Source organism: Vanacampus margaritifer, chromosome 18 (genome assembly GCF_051991255.1).
Source record: "Vanacampus margaritifer isolate UIUO_Vmar chromosome 18, RoL_Vmar_1.0, whole genome shotgun sequence".
NCBI classification, from domain to species: Eukaryota; Metazoa; Chordata; class Actinopteri; order Syngnathiformes; family Syngnathidae; genus Vanacampus; species Vanacampus margaritifer.
In genome coordinates, this window is record NC_135449.1 from 9,817,327 (window position 1) to 9,837,523 (window position 20,197).

Genomic DNA, 20,197 nt, shown 5'->3' on the forward strand with positions numbered 1-20,197 from the left:
TTTAACGCCTTTGTAGAAAGAGAGCACTTGGCACATATTAGCCTCAAATGCATGCATTGAAATGCTCATCCACAAATTCATAACTGGAAAATAAATGACCTTGTCCTTCAATACAATTCATTTAAACGGAATTTACAGCAGCATGGATGGGAGGAAGGTAAGTGTGTCTGCCTCACATTTATGAGATTGTGGGTTTGAAGCCACATTCTCAAAACATGCACGTTAAATTAATTGGAGATTCCAAATGGACCGGCATGGCTCAGTGGTAGAGTGGTCGTCTCCCACCCGTGAGGTTGTGGGTTCGATTTGCTCCCAGTGGACCTGGCAGAGCCTTGCATGGCAGCAGCCAGCCACTGGTGTATGAGTGTGTGTGTGTGACTGGGTGAATGTGAGGTTTAAAATTATAAAGTTAAAGCGTTATATAAAAAGCAGTCTATTTACCAATCAGGGCTAGACAAACTATGCCATGAATATAAAAACAGGAAGTACAGCGGTAGTTGCGCTAGAGTACCTCACAAAAGTGAGCGCACCCTTCTACGTTTTTGACGATATTGAACTCATTCACTCCCAGCAACTTTCACTGAAGCAACCCCCTTCGCTCCCTGCTGTTTTATGGCCTGCAGAATATTGTGTTGTATTGCTATAAAAATTTTAACCTACCAAAAGAAAGATTAGTCTGTTCTTTCATCAGGACAAAAGTATATTTCTATCTGTTCCCGTTTTGCAGCAATTAACATTAGAATATACATAGCTAAGTCTCATTATCATTCACAAATCTGTTAAAAACACTGACAAAAAGAGCTTGTTGCAACATGGCCCTGGTTGAGCTCTAATACTCTGCTGCCACCTGCTGGCCATTTTTTGTAATAACTACCATTGCTTTAAGTGACCTATTAATGTCAGAAGCTGTATCAAAGCCTTCTGAATGCTCTAGCGTAAAAAACAAAACAAAACAAAAATTATAAATGGGTTTTTGGGAGTGAGGGAATAAACTATTAAAAACGTATTTGTATGTTTTTGTGTTTGATTGATTAATTATATATTTTCACTTTTGTTGCCAGGGGTTTGGCTATTAATGGCTGTGTTTTGAGTTATTTTGAGGAAACAAATTTGACAATGACTACTTTTCATTTTGCTAAAGTGTCATTTCTTCAATGTTATGCCATGGAAAAATATATTTAGCACCTCTCTTGGATGCCATAATGCATTTGCAATTTGCTTGTCAGTTGAAACTACTGAGCATTTTTACCATCGAATAAAACAATACAAAACAGTCATGCTATTCTTGTTTGGCTATCACCTATTGCAATCCTGAAAACAATTAAAAAGTTTGAAAACAGAAGTAATAGAAACCTTCTTGAGCAAAGAAAACAATTGGGTGTTAATAAAAAGCTGTATCACAAAGCAAACAAGATAAATGTTTAGTCTAAAGATCCATTTGGCAATTTTGAACTTCAGTATATGCTTTTTTTTTTTTTTTTTAAAGCTATAAAAGAAGTATACAGAATTTTAGGACTCCGAAACCGTTTTAACTTTTAATGCTTTTTCACCTCTGGTGTGCAATGCAATTTAACATGAGGTCAACCTCGGCAACACCTCGCGACCCTTAGCTCCCATAGTAGTGACAGTATCTTAGTCGAAGGACTTGTAAGGTTGGCTGAGGAATTAAATGTGTTGGTGTGTATGTTTGTGTGAAGCCGGTCAATGTCAAAGGATCACCCGAAACGGCCTCCTTATCGTCTTTTTATCCTCCGCCGCCTTTCCGGGCCGTACGTAAAGGGCCGCTTGTCAAATGAATCAAAGTTTAAGAGCTTTTTGCGGCAACAAATAACCTCATTACATTTTGTGGGAGGGTTGAGAGATGACTCCCGTCGACTCCTCCCCGGTTAATAATTAAAAACACTGATGCTCTTGTCACTTTCCATAAATCATATTTCAACACTACGGCGTTGTGTGTTGCCGTTTCACGTTTCTGCGTGCGCGCGCCGTGGGAGGTGTAAAACTGCGGAGAGGTGACTTGCGAGGTGACCGCCACGGTTTGATGATGGATGGTCGTGTTTTGCGCCAGTATTTTGATGAGCTGCTGACATTTGCTGCATTCGTGAGTGTCAAATATATAAAGCTCAACTTGTGGACTGGGGAGTTAAGGCCAAATTGTAATATTTGCTCCATGTAATTATATTGATTTCTTCCCATTGGTCTCTTTACTTAATTTCATGTTATTTCAGATTTCAACCTCTGCGTGAAAGCGTCAGCATTTTTCTGTCCTCTGATTGGCCAGAGCAAAACGTGATATAGCCCACTTTGACTAGCAAAATACATCTGTAGCAAACTGCGCCCAGTACATTTAATAATCATCTATGATGTATAATATTCAAATTTTGTTTTTTTTGTTGTTGTTTGATGATGTACATGGCACAGTTATTGTTTGTGTTTGTGTATTATTATTATTATTTTAAATAATTGTGACATATTGGTTTTATAACGTTGAGTATTTTTTAATGCAAACCTATAGAACATATGGGAACCGGCACAAACAACCCTTCTTAACCAATTATTCATTTCATGTTCAGCCAATATAAAAAGTCTACACACCCCTGTTCAAATGCCAAGTTTTTAGATATAAAAACTGACACCAAGATGAATAATTTCAAAACTTTTTCCACCATCAATGCGACCTATTCGAAAAAATCTTGTAGAAAGAAGTAAAAATTTAAAACTATGACATGGTTGCAAAAGTGTACATACCCTCTTAAAACTGGGAATGTAGCTGTATTCATATTGAACCAATCACATTCAAACTCTTGTTGAATACAAGTTAGCAAAAATCTGCTACCATTTAGTTTAGCTGTTCTAGTAGGCTTTTCCTGACATTTTTGTCATTAGTTATATCTTGCAGCAAAAGGCATGTTCCACTGCTTTTGTTGGCTCTCCTACACCCTCTTCTTCCTGTGGTGGCCCATTGTTAGATGCTCTGTAGCTGCTCGACAGGGTTTCTGGATTGTCAACCCCCAACCTCATTTCCCCCCGCCCACTTGTGAAAGTCTCAGAGTTCTGTTGTAATGTCTTTTATTATGTGGCGTTACGAGCAGAGTTTTTTTTGTTTTTTTTCCCAGGTTCATACTGTGCCTCCCTTTAAAGGGCAGAACTTAAGCCTTGTTTTTTTTTCTTTTTTTTTATCTCACAAACTCAAGGTGCTAAAAGGATAGCAAGCCACTAGGCTTCCCATTCCGTCTCCCTCTGGTGGTCAAGTAGTGAAAATATGGCACGACAAGAATTGGATGTGAATGGAGAGCCTTCAGACAAAATAAAACAATACACTGAATGTCTCTCATCTGCCTCTTAAACTAATTCTCCTCACATGCTATGACGTCCTCAATTGATCCCAATGCATGGGTACTTTATTTGTTTTCTGCGTTTCAAAATGAAATGCAGTTTGTAATCGAAAAACAAATCATTCTTCCCAAGCAATTTGCTTACTCAGCAAGCCTCAATGTTTCTTCCTTCACTTGCTCTTATCACCAAGGACAGAGGAGGTAATGCGCGCCGATCTTCTTGACACTTTTTGGAGCCCTCTGCATTGGTGCAATGTTTTTTTAAATTTTTTTTTTATGTGTGTACACATTCGCCGGCGAGACCTCAGTTATAAATTGTTGACAACCTGCAGTAATTACTGATGTGTGCTCCGATAGCTCAAGCCTCCAAGTCCAAGGAGGATAAGGAGATAAAGCCGATAGTTTTCAATCTAACACTTTGTCATATATAATAATGAGACTCGCACATCAGTTCAGAATAATCAACACTGGACACTGTTTGAACACAGAAAATAATTAGACTCCTCTCCTTCTGAACTTCTTCTGCGCGTCTCCTTGCTGTGTTCTTATGGAACTGGGAGGTAAATAGTTGCAAATGATGAATTCCCAGCGCACATTCTGACATGTGAAAAGGGCCGGATGACATTTAGATCGCGTTTGTCTCTCTCTGTGGGTGAACCGTGTCAAAGAGCAAATCCTCGCTTTTCATCTCGCCCCATCTCTAATTACTGTGCAGCGAGTCGTGTTATTTTGCCTTCTTTTGATAGCATCTCATTGGCTCACGTGCAAAGACGTTCAATGGCAGAAAGATTTGGGAATCAAGTCAATTGTGTCAAACTAGTAAGAGCTCTTTCTTGTAGTATCTGTTTATTGGAAGTCCCCCCCCCCATGCATAATATTTTTCAGTACAATGTGCATCATGTTGACATGTTTTTTTTTTTGTGTATACCTTAATTCGAGAGAATGAAGCACAATTTAGCCAGGTGTTAGCTTGATTCCTGTCCTTTTGACAACACTTCGTTAAGTGCTTTCCCCGCTTCCCACTTTAAGTTTCTAATCTCCTTCATGTGCTATAATTACTTTCATTTGCTTGATTGCTTCGTGTGATTGATTTTGAGATTGTTTCACCGTTTCCTAATGACTTAAACCGTGAATGTACTGACACGCATGGTAAGCAAAACAAAAACGCTTAATGCTTGTTTAATGCCTGCATTTCGGATTGTGTGCGTTAATGCTTAACTTTGCCTGTTTGACTTTTGGGGAGGGGAAAAGAGAACAAGTCAAAGTGAGCTACTTTTGGCTTTCTGATTTGTTGCCATGGCACCCTTGAAGTAGCCTAGATGTTTCCTATGCTGCTGTTGGGGAAAGGAAAATGTCATGACAGTATTTCAGTGTAGCTTGCACTGTACCCTTCATCTCTTCGTGATGCTGCAAACAAACCGTAATACAAGCAGCTAATTACACGTGGTGGTTTAATAAGCTTAACAAGAGAAACAAATCTCTCATGAGCCAACAAGTGTTTGTGGTAAAGAGCAAAGTTCACCATGTGTGAACGACCAATCAAATTAAACCACAGCAAAAAATTGCATTTCCGGAATGAAATTTAGCAGGAGACTGCCAATACAGTATAGAATGTTTAAAGGAAAATCAACCTTAAAAATGTATTGACAATAATATGTTATATGTGACCTCACTAGTCTAAACATGACATTTCGATTAATATTACATTTGTGGAATGTGAGTTATGCAGCAAAATCCAGCAGTTTTTATCAATATTGGAAGGTGGCCATTTTGCCACTTGCTGTCAAGTGAAAATGACAACACAGTTTCTCAGGGCTTAGGCAACGACCAATTGCAGCTCACCTATTTTCTGAAGCTGAGCTGTGTTTGGTTGTTACCTGAGACCTGAGCAACTGTGTTGTCATTTTCACTTGACAGCAAGTGGCAAAATGGCCACCTTCCAATATTGATGAAAACTGCTGGATTTTGCGTCTTAACTCACATTCCACTAACGCAATATTAACCAAAATACCATATTTAGACTAGTGGGGCTGTACAGAACATACGTAGCTGCCATTACGTCATTGTTGACAATTGAGCCATCTGTCTTTTGCAAAAATCAAATATGACCCTTGAGCACAAAAGTTAGCCCACTCTTGCTCTATAGGTTCAAACTTAGATCATTTGGGAAATAATAGTGAGAAAAATAAATTATAGGTCTGACTCCTGGTCTATACACCAAATTAGAGCTGGGAAGAAGAAGAATACCTTAATAAAATAAGTGATGTCGCCCCTCAATATAAAGAGAGCCCTATTTAAATAAATCCTATTATCAACATGCTGAAGTAGCTGTTACATGACAGAGATGTGCAACAAAAGCGAGCCAGTGAATGACAAAGAGGACAAAAGGTAGGCAAGGAGAGCGAGCGAGCGGGATGTAAAATTACGTCAAAGGGAAACAAAAGAGGGCAGTCCGGCGATGGAGGGTCGAGGGGTACGCCATCACGCATTCACTTCACAGTCCAACCAATTTCCAATCTTAACCTCATCCACGCCGGGTGGTGATTAAGACCACAGCCCAGGGTCACCTTGCACCGGCGCCATCCGAAGACAGGAACGCTTATGGATTCATGACATGCGTACAGTCGCTTTGAATTATGCGCCAATATAACAAGTGGAGTGCTAGGAATTAGTAAGTGAGACTCGCCAAGATACTTTTACACCAAGATGGCTCATTCAGTGTCGAGTCTTCGTACTGTAGATGTTTTAATCAGCATGTGTTATCATCATGGGGACATTTCTCAACTTGTGCAAGTTTTAAAATTCAGCTTGGATTTGCACAGAAATCTGACTGGACAATTCATTAGATTTCATTGCTCTTCAATCCTCTTCATCTTTGGAGTGAGAGGAGGCTTTCTGTCAAATTTTGACTGCTCAATATGGGACAACACTGAAGAACACTTTGACTCAATGAAAATTTGTCAGTGTACATTTATTGTTCCTTCAAACTACTCAAAATACAATCAACTTAACTCTATATTGATAATGCACTTTAAAACAATCGCTTCTGTTTTCTTAATTAACCTTGTAAAGTTTTTTTTTTGATACATAAGTAAAATGTGGCAAAATTTGGCTCACTATTGCAAGTGTGATATCCAAGTCATTCCTGATATTTATTTTTTTATTTTTTTACTTGCGACGACTCAAAATGTTCAGTGGCATCAAACCTATCCATACATGTATTTTTTTGATTTTGATGCCCTCTATGGACAATAACTTGTGTGTGAGACTTGTGTGAATATTTGCGCGCGCACATTCAGTCATCACACACTTTGGGTATAAGAATGGGGACATAGAAAGCACATAAGTCAGCTCAACCAAAAATTATAATTAGCTCTCTAGTGTATTGTGGCTTTTATGACTCAATTTAAAAAAAATATATATATATGTTTAGTTGATGTCCCAGTGAAGGGATAAATTGGGTAATTGTGAGAAATGCACTATAACACATCAGGTGTACAATGTATCAAAAAACATGTACAATTATTATTTATAATGGGAGTGAATGGGCCAAAATTTGGACATTTTTACTCGTGTCCTATAAAAATGTGTTTCCCCACATATAATGACTAATAATTTTGAAATCAATCGGGAGTGAAGGGGGTTGCTTCAGTGAAAATGGCTGGGAGTGAATGAATTAAGACTGTTAAGAGAACATTTAGGAAACGTTGCAACCTTGCATCAATCCTGGCGTGAAAACAGCATTCGTTAGCGTCGCAAATGTTCGTAGGTTACGGGTCTTAAGACCTGCCCTTGAAGAAGCTAATTCAATGTGAAGATGTGACAAGATCACACTGATTGCAAGTAAAAAAAAATTGCACTGCCTGAAGTGCACATCACATGACTTCCACTATAGAAAACCCCGCATTACATCCTTCCTCACGTATCCAATTCCCGCACAGACTACAGGGTTAATACATTCGCCGCTAACCCCTAGTGCTAAATTGGTTGCGGTGTAGTGGTTTAGGGAGTCATCAAAGTGGCTGATTGCTGTCCAGTCACCTGTCCTGACCTCTGGGCTCTCACCGTCAAAGTGCTGGGTGACGTGAAGTGAAGTACGCTACAGATGGCTAATGAGGTCGGCAGCAAGGGGGCTTCCATGTTAAAAAATGTTAACCGTATATTTACGCCGATGTGAAGAAATGTAAATAGTGCTATGGACAATTATCAGGTTGGAGAATATGCACCATTAGCATGCTGGTAAGAAAATGAGTTTGAGGAAGGTTAATGGCGTTAATGTGGAACATACACATTTGTAAAGGTGGGATGATGCCATTTTGCAGAGCAAAATAGGTTTTCACACTGCTCAAAATAACTCTACACGCAGCCATTAATTTGGAAACTGTTTAACAAAAGAGAGTACACCCCATAGTGAAAATATTTCCATTGCGAGCAAATATTAACGTTTAGCTTTTTTCTTTTTAACATTTTGCATGTATGCAGGGCCATATTTGCATTGCATATAAGTAATGCTTCATCAAAAGCCAGCCTCGTTGCAAAGTAGGGGAAAAAAACGATTGCCTTGAAAAGTTCTATTTTGTAAGCCCTCAATTCATCCCGGCAGCAGCGTGTTAAAAGAAGGTTCCAAGCGGGGAAGATGCAGGAGAAAAGGGAAGCTTGCAAGGAACATTTAAATCTTATGTAGAGAAGAAATGAGAGAGCCATCGGGGTCGCTCCGTCAACATGACCTGCATCAACCTTTTTCAAAACGCTGTTTGAATAAGCGCTCCCTGGCTGGCACCCCCAACATGACCCGTGGGCTGTGGGTGTGAATATTTATAGACAGCGCAGCGGGGAAGATGCTTTGCTGAACATGATCCCAGAGAGAAATGCATCTCGCCACAGCAAATGCTTTACAAAGCATATTGGAAGTCAAAAAATGCCATTCATGCATCCCCCCCACCCCCCCCCCCCCCTCACCCTAGTGTAAAATCCACTTTTGCTGTGGCCGCTTCCCTCGCCCCGATTATCACAGCTTTTCACCTTGAATGTCTGACACGACTTATGGGAAGGTACAGGATTTTAACGTGAATGTCACGGCACATTAGATGTCCTCAACGATGCTTTACTTGACTTGTGATGGGCCTGAGCGTGAGTCGCCCTCTGGTTGATGCGCGGCTATTGATGAAATGCAGCAGTATAGTGACAGCGTACATTCAGGTACAGTCAGGTAGTCATTATTACAGTTCACACGGGTAAAAAATAAAATAAAAATCCAATATATATTATACACTACATGAGCAATTAAAAACGAAATATTCTGTAATATGTCTATTTTTAAATGCAGCATATCAGCTCAGTCAGTTTGTGGTGTTTTCATATGGCAACTATTTTTCTTCATGACAAGAAAAATAAAAAAATAATCAAAGCGGTTGACATAAACTGTGTGAATAATTAACTTTGAATGTGGCATCTTTTTCACATTGCATGCAAAGATACTTAGTGTCACATTTTTTTGGGTCTATCCGAAGTGTCCTAGTTAGCTATGACAGTGTGGCGGTACATGTCAACACAGGCAGCCTGATAAATGCATTTCCTTAATGATTCCTTCTTATCACCGAGTTTTTGCCTTTTGTTACTTGTCAAAATATCTTTAAAAAAAATAAAAAATAAATGATCATGCCAGTTCAGTATGATAGTAAAGCAATGGATCAAGTTGTCTCCCGCTATTCGTCTTGACTGCTGTTGGATGTCGAATCTGCGCAGTCAGCAGGAAGACTTGAAAACATATCAGCAGTTACTAAGTTTTCATTTTGATCCTTTTTGTCATTCATGTAACACTTTGTAAAAGTTGACCGATAGAATAAAGGTTTTATTGAATATGGAAAAAAGTGTCAGTGTCATGTTAACGAGCCATTTGTGGGCCGCCAGGAAACTCCATGTTGTAAGCATTAGCATCAAAGATAATGCTATTGGGATTCATAAAAAAAATAATGCAGTAAGGAAGTATAATAATGCTGGTAACAAGGTCTGACAGAGAATTAATATAAATTAAATTGGACCTAAATGTGCCTGCAAACTTGTTTTCATTAACGGGAAAGTGACAGATATGATTATTATTTATTTTTCTGGGGTGGGATCCTCTCGCCGAGAGGCACACGCAATAAGCTGACATGAGTTATTTCCTTGTTTTGAGCTTAATTAGCTTTTGATAAATCTTTATGAGGGCGGTGTCGATGAAGGCAGGGACGAGGAAGCGTAAAATAAAACGCCTTTGACTGACTGATCGCCTCCGGGCCCCCCCGTCCCCTTACGGTGGGGGTTTCATATGTTCTGCTCTGAATTAGGTTATAATCATTTACAGAGAGGTATCTATTGCAAGAAAGATGAAGAGCGCTCCTTTGTGCTTTATCTTTCTACGCTGAAGCCATTCGTCATGTAGTAGCACCACGCCATATTGATTATGCTTCTTACATTTTGAAAGCGTCGAGGACCTAAAAGCTGCTCTAAATGAGTTAAAGCCAGCCAGCGAGAGCCACCCGAGAATTAGAAAGGAGAGCCCGGTCTCGGAGAAGCTCATCTGAAGACCTCAATCAGATCATATGTAACCGCCTTATGAATGTCGGAGCTCTATATCTGTGTCAGTCTTTTTGTCTCATACAAAATGTACAGTGCGTGCGCACAGCTGCTGGAAATGGACTCGACAATGAATGATCATGCAGATTGGATGTGCCGTGTTGGAACAAATGACTGACTGAATGAATTCAAACAGCTTAATGGCGTTGTTGGCACAAAGTTGAAATGGTTCTTTGTTTTCTAGCATTTTTATGAATAAGAGACGAGATAGCTCAAAATTGATCACATAAAGCAGAAGTGAGTATGAACTGACTAAGTTTTGGTTTGTGGACTCGTGTTTGTGTCCGAGAGCTTTGGTCATCGCCCTTTTAGTTTACCCATAGTTGGATAAAATAAGACACATATGACTGCCTGCAGTAAATAGACTAAATTAAGGCGCGAATGTTGTGAAATTCAGATATGTACTCTACTTGGACTCTTAGAGTATCATTCATTGTCTTATTTAAGAAACCTGGTTGATGTCATCCACAAAAATGACAAAAATTGTGGCTAATGCTAGCAAAAAAGCCACATGCTTCTGCTGTTCAAACACAATCTAATCTGAAAAAAATATATGCAGTACCTAAGTATTAAGGTGTGTATTTACCCCCCCAACCACACACACACACACCATTTTCATCTTTGTTTAGTTTCAAATTCTCTGTTCAAGCCACTAGCAAAGCTATGTTAACAAGTTAAGCTAGCACTTACTAGCTCTCAACAACATTCAACATCTACAGTCTTGGACCTAAAAACAGCAAGCTTCTGTCTATTAAAAAATATGTAGCCTTGTCTGAAATTAAAATCAAATAGATGTAAAGTGTATTTTTTCAACTGTTATCATTGGTTAATTAAGCATATTTTGTTACAGCTGACATTAGCAAAACTAGGGAAACATGTTATGATAGCATAAAAGTTGAGCCAATGCTAGTTAGTTGATCATTCAGATATCGATCTTTATTAGCGACTCAAAAATGAATAATTTGTATTTTTTTTGTGTGTGTTTGGATGAGTCATTCCATCAGGTAGAAACTTACATTTCCAAACCTGCCTGTGAAATCTAATGTTACTTGTGACACTGGTGAGAACAAATGAATCACCTTCTCCATCTTTTTTTCACCTATTGCGCCTCTGTAGAGAAGTGTTAAAAATATATTATTTTCAAGGGTACACCATGTCTCTCTTTTACTGTGAAATGTGACTCGGGATTGTCAGCTCGAATGTTCTTCTTCAAATTAGTACTCGTCAAAAGTTTGCCATGCAGTGATGGCAATATTATTGGTAGCACATCTCTTTTTGTGTAGGATAACTTTTAGTTTATGGTAATTACATTTTTGTGATTTAATATTTATTTTGTGATTCCTATAAATTGGATTTTGGGGTGTGTGCAACGTTTTAGTTTGATGTTTGTGGTGTTGTACCCCTGTGAGTTTTTTTGTGTGAATACATTTTTTTGGTTTGTCTGGGGAGTATTTTTTATGTGACCCCCCCCCCCCCCCCCGTAAAAAAAAACAAAAACGTATGATAGAGGTTTTTGCGTGTGGGGGCGCCGGGGGATGGTAAATGACTTTTTTTTGTGTGTGTTAGATGTGAGTGGAGTTTGTTTGGTGAGTTGAAGTTTTTGCGAATGGGTGACAGATTTTTATTAAATTTTATTTACTTCTTTTTTTTTTGCAGGGAAACATGCGAAGGTTATTTTGGTGAGCTATTTTGGCCCTTATGACCCCTCCATAGTGGGGTGGGCAGGTTCACAGTGCCTCAACAGATGGCTCAGTTTTAATTCATGTATTTTATAATTAATGCAGAGCAGTCTCAATGTTTTCAGGAGAAATTTATCCTTTGAGTTTTTTGCCTAGCTTCCTGTTCATTTGGGGCACAATTATACGGTGAATTTCTTTCTGACAACTAATGGCTGTGGACCAGGAAAAACCTGAAGAAATGCAAACATAGTACACGAACACCAGTGTGTGTATATTGCATATCTGTCATGTCATGATGCTGATATAACTTAACACCACCTCTCTTTCTTTCACATCTGCATGCGATGCTTCTGGCCGTCACTTCCTCGTTAGCGTATTGGACAGCATGATGAATGTGTCGCCATGCATGTTTTAGTCCAGTATATTACCATGTCTGCTAGTTTTGTTTGTGCTGAGTATGCCGAATAGACGCGTGTCCTCCACCTCGTCCGGTGCGTGGAAATACTGAGCGCCAGTCATCTGTCTTTGTTCAACGCTGCTATATAGTAGAGGCAAAGATGAATGCAGTTAATAGTCTGTGACACAGCCATTAAAGACAGCTGTAATAGAAGCCGCCCCCACAACTTAGGCATGCGAGGGTAAATGTTTGAAGACCAGTCGGTGTTAAGACTCCTGTCTTTTCTTCTTTCGTTCCCATCATGCTTCGCTTTCATCTCCTCATTTTTATATCCACCCGCCGCCTATATGGCCCGCCCCATCCCTCCTCAAACCGGGCCCTTGCAATTGCTCACCCAAGCTTGTCCTTGAAATTCCACGAGCGTCAGCGCCTGCACCAAACCCAACGGGCAAGCAGTCTTACATAAAATACCTTTAATGTATTGGAAGTAATGAGTGGTTACGATTTTAAAATCTTGTTTTTCTTTTATTCATCAGTTTATTTTAATTCAGTGGTGTAGTTTCATGTTGGCTAATGCATTAGCTAGCATATGTTAGCCTGGCTCATAGCAATTTAAATATTTACCTTTTGACTTCACTGGATTAATATAAATTACTTGAATCTACTTTTTAAAAATAGTGAGGGGTTAGAATTTTAAATCTTTTTGTTTTACTTGTATCACTTTACTTCAGTGGTGTAGTTAAAGAGCTTCATGTTTGGCTAATGTGTTAGCTAGCACATGTTAGCCTAGCTCATGCCAACTAAAAGGACATTAACATTTTGACTTCACTGGATCAATATAAATTATTTTAACCTCCCTGGTTAGGTATTCTGGTGGTCGGCATAAGTGCACTCCATCCTCTAGGAAGACTATTTCCATCCATTATATGAAAACATTTCTGTAACTAAACAGTAGCCTATGTGATTTCACCACAGAATTTACTACGGTAGTTGTGATCAGGTTTTGTTGTGTTAAAATGTCAGGCTCACACCCCAATGCCCCCCCAACTCTTTATACATTCCAGTATGATATTACCCTATTGATCAGCCAAACCGTCATGTACTGTACCGTTCTTGAGTTTCAGATGCTAATGGTGGTTGTGTTATGTAAAATCTTAGACAGAAAATCATTGGGAAATTGAGAATGGTTGTAATTTGTGTGGAATGAAAATACTCTATCCATTTATGACCACTGAGAAGATTCATGACAAATGTTGCAGCACTGCTTTATAACATGCATCAGGTATGTTTATTGATGCCCAAACCCTTCTTTAATGTAAAACCGCTACCTTTTTGCAGGAGTACGACTTATTGAACCACAGCCTCCCACCTTAGGGACACGATCGTAACAGCATTGTTGTCATCTGGCTCCGCCACGCTTGACCGGATGCCACCTGCGGTTACCTCTGAGACACGCAGGAAGGTAAAGACTCGCGGATATCTTTTAATGACACATTGCGCTGTTGTTATTGCACATCCCACACGCAGTAGTCATTTTATGACTTACTTATAATTACCTCCACCAAAGGAGGCCAAGTTGTCACATGTAGGATGCTATGCTACCTGCTTCTAATTGGAACTCTTTTGAGCAATTCGCCTTATATGTTGGTTCAAACCAAAATCGCAGACTACTTCTTTAAATTAAATTTTTTTAAAAAAAAGTTTTATAATTTTTTTACACTTATGTTAACCTTGTGGAGTTTCCTTACTCTGATCCAAAATATAATTGTTAAACATTTGCACGCATTTGTAAGTATCACATTTTTTCCTGTTACTATGGTTACCATCGTCCTTCCTCCTATTGCAAGGTTATCGGAATCTCTTCTCAGACTGGAGTGGCCTGAGCCATTTTTAACCTGATACCACTTTTCCCACCTTTCTGCATAAAACCAATCAATTCCAACTAAACATTCACAATTGCCTGACTTTTGGGCCGATCTCTCCCGTGTGCGCGTCTATCCGGTGCTGCAAAATCAATTAGAAAGCTCATCTTCTGCAAATATCGATGTTTCACTGTGTAATAAGAGATGTTTCTAACCACTGACCACCGCCTCAGCGCCTACTGTCAGCTCATCTGCACGAATACTAAAAAATTCAAGTAAAAATACTGCTGATGCCATGCGGGCTTTGTGGCGCTTGGTGTTTGATATAAAAATAACATGCATCGCATTTCATTATGGGAAGAAACATGATATTTATAACCACTAATATGTGTAGCTTTTAAGTTGCCCTTTTTCTTTCATTCTTTCTTTCTACAATGAACAAAATGGACAGCAGTTGCTTAATGTTCTAATTAATCTGCTTTTAATTTGAAAAAAAAAAGTGTACTGATCCTTTCACCATCATCCAACATGAAGCACTAATGCCACCTGGTAACAGAAAAAATACGTCAACTCAAATCTATGACTCAATGCTTTACACTCATTTTATCATATAGTATTTTTTTTCACTTAAAATAATTATGAATTACCATTAAATTACAGTATCAATGAACTAAAAGAACAATCATATCTGTCCACTTGTATTATTCACCAATTTATGTTAAGAAAGAATTTCGGTTTTTGTGGTGCGTTCAAAGCATAATACTTTGCCGCCATTTTGTAGCACTACGGTTTGCCACCATCTTGGTATCAAGGAACTATGTTGAAGTGAGTTGAGATTTAAATTGTAAAAGGAGTGCACTTAAGTCGTTGGTCTCCTGATCTCGATCCACCATTGTGGTGACTCAAAAGGACGCCTGCTCGGAATTTAGCCGACTACTAAGCAACCATCCGTGATACGCACAATGCAGCCCCAAGGCCTCGCTCATTTTTCATTCATGTTGCACGCGTGGAGAAAATGGTGCTTTTTCTTCCAATGTGCACGCAAATAAAACAAGCTGCACATACAGACACAAAAAGTCCTGCATTAATATCACATCACATTATTAGATGATGAATTGTGCATCCTTTGTATTTCTTTAAATAAAGAACTCCTGAGTAGGCACGGTGAAAATGTTACTGCGGCACTATATATATATATATATATATATATATATATATATATATATATATATATATATATATATATATATATATATCTCCTCAAAGCTGTTAACCTTTACTCCGCAAGACATACACAAAGGAGAGAACTGGTTCACCTTTCCGTGCGCTCTGCCAAGGAGATGTAAATGCGCTGCTCACCTCCCGACGGCAGCATCCCGCTGCGATCAAAGCGCGACCGAGCTCTCTGCAATGCTGTGCTTTGAACAATGTCACTGCACGCTGGATACATGTCTTTTAATTGCTGTGTGTGTGTTGCTGCCTTCACCATTTGTTTTATATATATATATATATATATATATATATATATATATATATATATCTCATACATACAGTAATGGAACGGAAGCTCAGCCGCTGTGTTTACAAGTGTCACACAGTTCCTTTCATCATTGCCTTGGCAATGTCAAATCCTCTCTTCATTTCTTTGTTGAGAATCTCTCAGTTGTCGTCTCATTCTTTAATGTATACATTCTGTTTTGTGTTAAAGCTATTTGACAGTGTCTAACTCATTCACTGCCATTGACGGTTAGAGATGTCAAAAATGCATTTTTACTGGGCTGACAGTGAATGAGCTAATTGCCAAAACATCTATGCTAATTTCTTAGCATTTATCCTATGTTAGCATTAAGCTACAGGACTATTGGAGAATATCTCAGGCTCGAGCTCTGTGTTATAGAAAATTGATGGACAGTTGTTGTTTGTTACATAGCCAACACTAATGGTCAAGGAGGCTGATCTAATGTTAACCTGCGTTATAGTCCTCAATTATAGTGAAAATCCAAAGTGTCTTGAAGACGGTCAAACAATTTTCAAGACCAGCAACTTTGAAGTGTATAAAAATTGATCTGTTTGTCGTGAGAGCAGAGCCATTTGGAATTCGTCAAGCGTGAAATCTTCATGAAATGAGTGTATCAATCAGAAAAAAAACTGAGGGACAGAGATTGAAAGATGATGGCAGAGAGGGATGAGGGTGAGATGAGCCAGATGCTAAAAAAATATTTTCATTCAAGTCATATCTCAGCTCTCTTTTTAGTACTCTCCCCCAGAAGTCTCCCTTCTGCAGAATGCAGCAGCAGATATGACAAGCAGCTCACGTTACATACACAAGTCTGTGATATCTTGTATCTGCGCGCCCCTAATAACACCAGATAAATGCTTTGTATTGGCCTGTATTGTGGCACGGCCCCTGCGAAATTGAAGTTCTTTGCAAAGGCATCAACCGGTTGGCCCTTTTGGTTTTCTTTTACTCGAGCTCACAAAGGAACAAAAACGACTCAACAAGTAACGCATGAAAGGTTTTGCAAGCTTTCCAAGTGTGAACACGCGAAGCAATAATTTATGACATTAGGAGACTTATTCAAATGTCACCAGCCTACATTTAGCCTGGATTTACACTGAAGATCTAAGTGCCCTATTCCAATTTGGCGCTTTAATAGTGCGCATAACTGATATCACTTTTAATTCACTGAAACAAAACGTATGCGCCGATTTCCAATGTACAGCTACACAAGTCTGAAAATGGGAAGCCATAATAAAAAAAATTAAATAAAAAAAATGTCTCCAAATTGTGTGTATATGCTGAAATGCACTAATGTAGAATGTGTGTCAAAAATTCATGAAATGTGAAAGCATTAAGCTCTAATTTGGGAATATTATAAAAAGTTCTCAAGATGGACAACCATCATTCGTACAAGCGCTTATGGCGGCTGTGAACTTAACTCGCTTCACAAAAAGTAACAATTTGGCAAATGGTAAACAACAGCTCTTCAAAGCATTTATTGGCATTCCCAGTTGATGTTTACTGTCAAACTAAATATTTAAAAAAGACAATTTCACCTTGTTTATTCAAAACAACCAGGTAAATCATCTTTTCAGTTCGCTAGCTTAATGCTAAAGCTAATTAGCATCTCTGTTGCGGTACTATAACCTTTTAAACCATGGATTGAACATAAACAATGCAGATATACAGGTAGGATTATAATATAACAGTACTCAGTCATATATTGTTTATCATCTGTGGTAATATTAGTGCTGAATTGGTTGCAAGACGTGGACGGAGAAGCGTGTTAGAGCATTCACACAATGAGAAAAATGGGAAACCTTCTGATTAGCTTGCTAGCATGTAAAACCTTTTTAATGATCGGTACAGCTCAAATGTACCTTACTTACTAATTAACTGCTTCAAGGTGATTTGCAAATGTTTCACAGCAAAATATTGCCATTCCATCTCATTTGAGTGCTGAAGAATGACAGCGAGAAAGCTAAAGCCCCCAGTCGTTGCTGTCAACACCTGCCGCTCGTCTCCTCTTCCTCCATTTTGTCATTGGTGTGGGATTGAGAGCGAGAGGGAGAGAGAGTACCTGAAAATGAGAACAGAGGTAGAGAAATAATTGCTTTCTTGTCTTTTGGGGTCCCCCTCCCAACGAGAGGGCTTGGAGGTGGGGGTGGTGACGGGGAGGGGGGGGGGTTAACATCGCTGCATGAGACTGAGGTTATCTTCACGGCACAATCTGCTGAAGTAGCACATTAATGAATAGTGTATTAAAAGTTTGAGGCTGTGGTACACACAAAAAACTGACTATAGCGTTATAAAACACAATAGCCTCCATCTTATGATGACAATGAAGTTATTCCACAACTTCTGACTACAATGGTACAGTGTCTAACATGCTTAATTTGTTCCATGACAAGGCTGATAACTCGGTTTTACTCGTATATGAGATCAATATTGCCCATTGGAATAAACAGAAATTCCATTCACCATCATTAATTTTTTTGTTTCAAACAGCAACAAAAAACACAAATCCCAGTATTGCGCATGTAAGCCAGTAGGCTGAAAAGAAAACTTTTGAACACACAAAGAGACAGCGGCAACTATTTATGTGAACCAAAAACTCCAATCACTGTAACGTAAATGCTCCGATAATTAGCTTTGGATGATAGGCTGCCCATCCATTACGTGCTTAATTGGCTTCCAATCAGCGCAAATAAAATATACCATCACACTCCACAGTCTGCATCATCGCGGCATATGATTTCATTTCCTCTTGAATTATCAGGATAACGAAAGGAGAGTAACTAACTGTGGGTGGTAAATAGACTACGTTTGTGTGTTTATTCGGTTGGTGTGTCTGGACAAATGCAACGGCAATCTAATAGGGCTAAACAATTCATCAAATTCAAATTGAATTGAAATGTAGGGGAATGCAATTTTCAAATCGCAAAGGCTGCAATTTGGAAGTAATTATTTTCACAAGTCACTGGTATTAACATTATTTAAAAATGCACTTCCAATAAATTATTGGCAAAACCAGTTGTCATTTTCATGTTAAGCAAAATTGTCAGCATATGCTGAAAGTCACTAATAAAGTAACTTGTAATCTTACTACATTACTTTTAAAATCATGTAACTGTGACAACACTGCTTGCAATCTAATTTAGCTACTTTTAAAATCAGGTAATCAGTAAAAAAAAAAGTAACTATTAAAAACAAATAATCCGTAAAGTAACTAAATTACTTTTTCAAGGTAACTGGCAACGCTGCTTGTAATCTAACTTAATTCTAAAATCAAGTAATCAGTAATGTATTTAAGTTACTTTTAATATCAAGTAATTAGTGAAGTAACAAGTTACTTTTAAAATCAAGCAATCAGTAAAGTAACAGTTCACACGTAATCAAATATTAACAAATTATTAAAAATCCATCCATCATGTCGCCATTACGATGTAGGCTACTGTAGTTTGCATTATTAAGTACAGGACTTGTCAGTACTTATACTTTTCGCATCGTATTTTTAAGACATGTATCTGGACTATACTTAAATGCAGATTATGAAGAGGAAAATATTTGAAATAAAAGCAAAGGTGTGATTTCCGCTGATCCCCGTTGAGGTTGCTGTGGCTCTTCATCTCTCAAACACACACTCTGTTCAAATAAAGATGCTGAACGTCGCTTGTGTGTTTGGCTCCATGCAGATAACCTCCAAAGGCTCCTGACCCCCAAGCTGTTTACTTAAAAACCTCTACATAGACCACACTTTCCTCTCTTTAACCCCTGCAGCCAGACTGGCTATGCTTACATGACAACAAACTACTATATATACGTATATAGAGAAGCAATGCTTTCCAAGTACCTTAGAAATAAAGTTCCCGTTTGAAAGCAAAGAACCCTGAGCGGATTTTCACAACAGCTAGCCCCTGTTGAAGAAGTAGAAGAAGAGACTGTCATTATGCTGTTCAGTGAAGCAGCAATATCTGGAGCTGCTTGGGGACATGGTTGGGGGGTGGGGGGGGGGGGGGTGTACAAAGCCGCCATGCCCACCTCTGCCTGTCTACCTGCCCTCACTGTCTGTCTATCTGTATGCTTGGATGCATGCGTGTCTACGTCTGCTTTGTCAGATGAGTTGTCTTGTCTCTCAGCTATGTGTGTGTGCCGCGCCCTGTGGATCAAACTCACTGCTCGGAGACAATAGGGCAGATAATAAGAGCGTCCCTGGAAGATTACTTGGACTTGATCACTCTCTTACTTGTCATGTTCGTGTTGGCAACACGGCCACTAAGGTTGTTGAAGCAATTAAATGGACTGCCTCATCTTGGTTGTTACAATTGTTCAGTTTAGTCGGGGTTGGGATTGAGAATCATCATCGCTTTCCTCCGCGTAGTCTGACTGAAACCCCTGATTGTTGGTCAATGGTGGGCAAACTTGCCACACTTGATTTTGTAAAACATGGAACCCTATTCCCACCAGTAAAAAAAATAAAAAGCCCTTTTTTTTTTTCTTTTTCTTTTTACAGTCACAAGCCCATTTCCACCAGTGGATTATTTATTTTAATTTAAGAAGACGTTTTCTATTGAACCTTATTGCATTCACTAGGAATAAATTAATAAATCTCTGGTTCTTCTGAGTAAATTTTGCACTGGCTTTGCTTTTTGGAATTATTTTTAGTTTGTTTTTCAAACTATATTTTTTGTTTTATTACATTTGTTTTTGTTTTGTGGCGTATTTTTTACCCAGTTTTTCTGATCCCCTCCATGTTACTCAGAATAATTCTTTACTGTTTTTCCTGAATATATATTTTTTTAATGTTT

At 38.7% G+C, this 20,197-nt stretch overlaps 1 protein-coding gene across 3 annotated transcripts in view; it reads left to right on the forward strand.

The window, feature by feature from the left end:
• LOC144038197 (uncharacterized) overlaps positions 1 to 20,197 on the forward strand; it is a 47,767-nt gene that overhangs the window by 10,741 nt on the left and 16,829 nt on the right. For 2 of the 3 annotated variants that reach the window (XR_013289179.1, XM_077550430.1), the window contains exon 4: positions 13,365 to 13,488. The gene's annotated coding sequence lies outside the window, so the exon portion shown is untranslated. Of the gene's footprint in view, positions 1 to 3,194; positions 3,313 to 13,364; positions 13,489 to 20,197 lie in introns of those variants that run through there. The other variant, XR_013289178.1, reaches the window with a different exon arrangement.